Source organism: Monopterus albus, unplaced genomic scaffold (genome assembly GCF_001952655.1).
Source record: "Monopterus albus unplaced genomic scaffold, M_albus_1.0 scaffold70.1, whole genome shotgun sequence".
Taxonomy (NCBI): Eukaryota; Metazoa; Chordata; class Actinopteri; order Synbranchiformes; family Synbranchidae; genus Monopterus; species Monopterus albus.
The window spans coordinates 1,093,881-1,098,748 of record NW_018127950.1 but is presented as its reverse complement, the minus strand read 5'-3'; the positions used below and the strand labels follow the sequence as shown (position 1 = coordinate 1,098,748).

General features: G+C 43.1%; 1 protein-coding gene across 2 annotated transcripts in view; it reads right to left on the bottom strand.

Moving 5' to 3' along the window:
• spop (speckle type BTB/POZ protein) overlaps window positions 1–4,868 on the bottom strand; it is an 87,589-nt gene that overhangs the window by 29,442 nt on the left and 53,279 nt on the right. The gene's annotated exons all lie outside the window — the stretch shown is intronic.

Here is a 4,868-nt window from a genome sequence, read left to right as displayed (position 1 = left end):
CCTCTCTCTATCCTCTCGCTGCCACATAAAGACTAGTGGTAAACATGAGACAGAACTGTTGTGCCTCTTTGGCCAAGAAGTGCGAAATTGCAGGGATCAAAGCAGTCCAATTATCATGTGTTTATAGAGTGCCAATTATCTCTGACAGTGGCAGGAAGGATTCTTTAACACTCAGTTGCACTACAAAGACACAGGAAAGGTGCTGAAGTTCTTGTGCGTATAATAGTCACACTGTGTGGGCGGTCACAGCTATCTACAGTCACCTAACAGTCACAAACGCTCACATACACGGCCAAAAGATAACAGCTACCAACTCTGACTGCTGCAGAGATCACAGCAAATTAAAGCTAATTGCCAATAAAAAGAAAAGCAAGGCACTAACATACATTCTGCTCTGTTGGAGGGATGCAACACCATTCTTTGGAAAAGTTACATCATTCACCATTTTGTTAATGAGAAGACAGTGCTTCCATGGTCACTGCTCTGAGATTCTGAATGTATTCATTCAAGCCGAGCTTCAGTTACAGACCCTTCCTGTGTATAGAAACATTGTGGTGTATTTGTAGGACAGACATGACTGACCACATGTTGATGGTAATAACTTAAAGCTTTACATCTGTTTTTATGCACCTCATTCTGCAACCCATACAAAAGAACCACTGGAAACCAATTCATTTTCAGGTCAATGTTTTTCATTAAGATCCTTCCGATGAGGACCCATACACCTGATGTTAACATGGATTTGGACGGTTGGATTGTGTTGATATTGGTCTGTTAGAATGTCTGTTACTTCTGAGCACAGTTCTTTTTGAAGTTTTGGAGTTTGTATTTGCTGTGTTTTACCACGGTTTGGATACACTGTACATATACTGTACATGCATTTTATGTGTAGCCAGTAATTCGCTCATTGTGTACTATTTATCAGAGATTTAGACAAAGTTTTATCTTCTCCGAGTTGCTTCTGCAGACTCCTCTGTGCGATGGTTGTACACCAAGCAAACACACCCGGTATAGACACGAACATGAGCCTCGCTCAAGGTGCACGTGAGATGCTACGCACTGCACACGCTATGCTTTTGGTCTGTGCTACTGTGTACGTGATGTGGATTGTCATGCCTCTAAATCTGATCAGCACAAAATTGGAAATCAGCCAATTTCCATTTCTGCTGATCGATCGGTGCAGCTCTGTTAATGATGTCTCTGTATATGAGGATTATTTTAACCCATTTTAATGTAAACAAGTAGTGACCTGAATGTTCACCAAAATAAACTTTGGAAAAAAACATGTTCATCCTAATTTAACTGGCTTGAGTCAGTATTTTTTTAATGCTTCCAGTTCATCACTGATGACATTTAAGTGGGACATGTCAAAAACCTGTATCCATCCACAAACTAGATACAATTAATGTGTAGTACATGCCAGATGATAAAAATTGATAAAGAAAACCTTTAAACCATCTCTAACCCTGGTTAAAGGGTGTGAAGTTGCAGAAGACTGCCAGCTGGCTTTAAGCCACACCATCGGCTCTCACATTCATACTATGCATCTGCAGTGTGTGCACACTACATGTTTAGGCTCAACAGTTCAAACTGGTTTCCTTTCAGGCTGCTCTTGCATAAATACCCCAACAGAAGACCTATTGATAGGTCACAATGAGAAGCACAAAGATGAAGTGTCAATGCTGCTGTAAGATCCTGTGTCAAATCCCCCGTTTGGATCCAAGGGAGTAGGCAACTAAAGATAGGATTGGTAGAAGAGTGCCGTGCATATGCAGTTACTCCCACCACTGCTTATGCAGGGGCGGCTTCACTGTAATCCCCTGCCTCTACAGACTGTGTATGTAAGGAAGCCAACAGGAATCACTATACAACAAATACAAGCATGAAGACTGTTGCATGGGAAATACAAATTTACGCACTTTTTCTGTCTTTTTTTTTCTGTGGTCTTGGTACTCTGTCCTGTTTGACACACAATAGACTGACTTTCACCCACTCTTTCATGTCCTTTAAACATGTTTGATAAGACCGAGTATGTCAGACCCAGCTGAAGTCCCGAGGCACAGAATCTTCTTGTGAAGTTGTTTTATTTGGGTATGAAACAAGACTAGCAGCGATGAGTGAGAACTTCCCCAGTGGCAGTATCTGAAGCCAAATACGGGTGTGAGGAGCAAGGTTGGCAGGAGAGAGATGGGGAGAAATGAGCCAAGAGGAAGAGGTGAGGTGAGAGGGAATGCTCAAAGAGGCTCCAGGAGAGAGAGGTGCAGTTTCTTCAGTGCTGACCCATGACAGTGAGGGGCCTCTAAGTGAGTACGGTATATGGGAATGTGAACATGCATACAGGCACTGATACTCTGTGTATGTGCTGAGCTCAACTAATGCTATACTGCCAACTCTAGTGGGGCATCAGAAACCTGCACTGGCAGAAAATCAACTGCAGGTCAGGTTGCTGGCACTCGGTCTCTCTGTGAGGTGGCCAAGGTGGCAGGAGTGCAACCACTCTGCCAAAATACCAAAAAAAAAAATAAATAAAAAGCTGGGCAGCAGAGGAAGGGGTTGGTGCAACTGCAACCAACAGGAAAAGTTTCAGCAATTAAAAAGACTGGTAAGAAAGAAAGCTTAACAAACACAGATAGGAGAGTGTCAAGTGTAACAGCACACTTGCAGTGAAATCATATATTGTAGACCTCATCAACATATGGAAACATTATTGACATCTGTGTGGAAAAAGTTGCACTGTTACAATGAAGACATGTACAAGCGCCACTCAGAGATCATTTTTAAGTTTCACCACATTGCAGTGCACTTTGATAATTCCCCAGCTTTGAAGAGTGAAACTTCTCACCTTCCCAAAAGCAGACTGAAGGTGATTAGGAAGGGGGGGTGAGGTCTGAGCTGAAAGGCAGAGACAAAGAGGAAAGCGGGAGCAGTGCCAGAGTGTTTAAGTGAGCAGGGCATCCATATTCAGGAGGAGGGCTCAGGGGCGTGGCTGGCACGTTGAGCGAGAAGGTCGCCAGAAGACGAGCTGGCATGTAGAAAAGTAACAGCCAAGACAGCAGCTGGAGTCAACATCTTTCTTCCTGGCTGTCACTCTTCTGTTCGTATCCATCCCACATACAACTTCAGCAAAACTGTGCACTAACCACTGATTGCGACCACCAATAGAATCTCTGAAATCCTACTGATGTGAAAGGGCAGGTAGTGTGGACATCAACTGAGAATACCTCAGTCTATACAAGTCTATATTTATCACACAAGTATTGGAGTTTAAAAAATCTAATTTAGAGCATTGCTGGGCATAAAGCAGACAGATACCTGTACTCTACTGTATAAATATGACATACAGTGTTCTGGAGAACAAATCTATTCTTATTGACGATTGGGTGCTATAAACTAGTGCCAGCACTAACATGTTTATTGACATTCTTTCTACCAATGTCAATACCATCTGGTTATGTAAAGAGCGACCAATAGCTTCTACTCTATTAGCCACACTTCAGTCACCCCCGCAGAATGCCTGATCACCTCCATCAGTTACAGAAGGGTACAGACACTGACAAGCACACAACCTGATCTTCAATTAGCTCCAACACTAAAAACACACAGTCTCTAGTCTCTAGCTACAAAATATAGAAGCAGCCCACACTAAAAGCCTGCTGTAACTAGACTCTCCGGCCAGCTCATACACACATAAACTCACTTAGCCTTTGGCTGTGACACAACAAACCGTTGTCTGTAGGGAAGACTTAACAAGGAGACTATTTGAATACAAAAGAGCTTGCAGCAGAGGATGAGGTCTTTCCATCTCTCCTCTGAGCTGCCAGAACAGGAGTCTGCAGGGGGCCAGCTGTTTTCTCTGGTATGGGGGGGACCAGCACATTAAGCCAGGGAGAGAAATGATGTGGCCAAGCCTTGAGTATTATCTGGTGGGTTGGGGGGGATAGTGTGATATTTCAAAACAGTATGCTCACAGTTTAAAGACTTTTTCTTTTCTTTATTGATTATCCATTCATTTTCTACATTCTAGTTTAAAGAACTCAGAATTGATATGCACTGAATAAAAAAATTGTGCCCAAAAGCAAACCAAACAGTGACCTGCCACATAAACAGTCCAGAGCTACCCAGCTTTCTTAATTAAGGCACTTTGTTTTTATTTGGCCTTTTTTCCTAGAGGCCTGGATTAAATTGGATTCTAAATGATCCAGAACCAATAGAGCATCTATACTGCCATATTCTTAGACGGAGCGCTCACTAAACTGTCACAAATATGTTGGCAGTTGGGTAATTTTCTCCTGCAACAGGGCGAGCAAAGTGGAAGGCCCAGGTCTCCCCAGGGGGATTGTGGGAAGATTGGAGGAGGGCATATGGCAAGAATGGGATGGGGTGTGCACCATAGAGCACGCCATTTATAGCTGAAAGCCCCCTGAGACACAAAAAGAGAGGAGAAGAGGAAAATGAGATGCTCTTCACTTCACTCGGTATTCCCCCCATTCACGCTTTTCTGGGGTCATTTAGGGGAGCAGTGCTCATGAAATGGTGAAAGCAGTGAAGTCAACCACCTTAAATGTCTATTTATTACTCATACTGCAGGAAAATCCTCTCCGCATTACCACATAGCTACCAGCATACAATATAATAGCCAGGAGAGAAAGCTTTAAGGACAATAACCGCAGTGATGTTCTGTTTTCTTGAACCTGCTGCTGAGAATTAAGAGTTGGTAGACCAACATTACAGAAGAGAAGTGTAATATACAAAAGGATAAAAGAATGAAAGCGAGGAGAGAGAGGTCTAAGTGAGCAAATGAGCGACCAAAAGTACACACATGAAGATGGGGGTGTCAGGTTCACATGGGGGGATATTTCTCAGCAGGA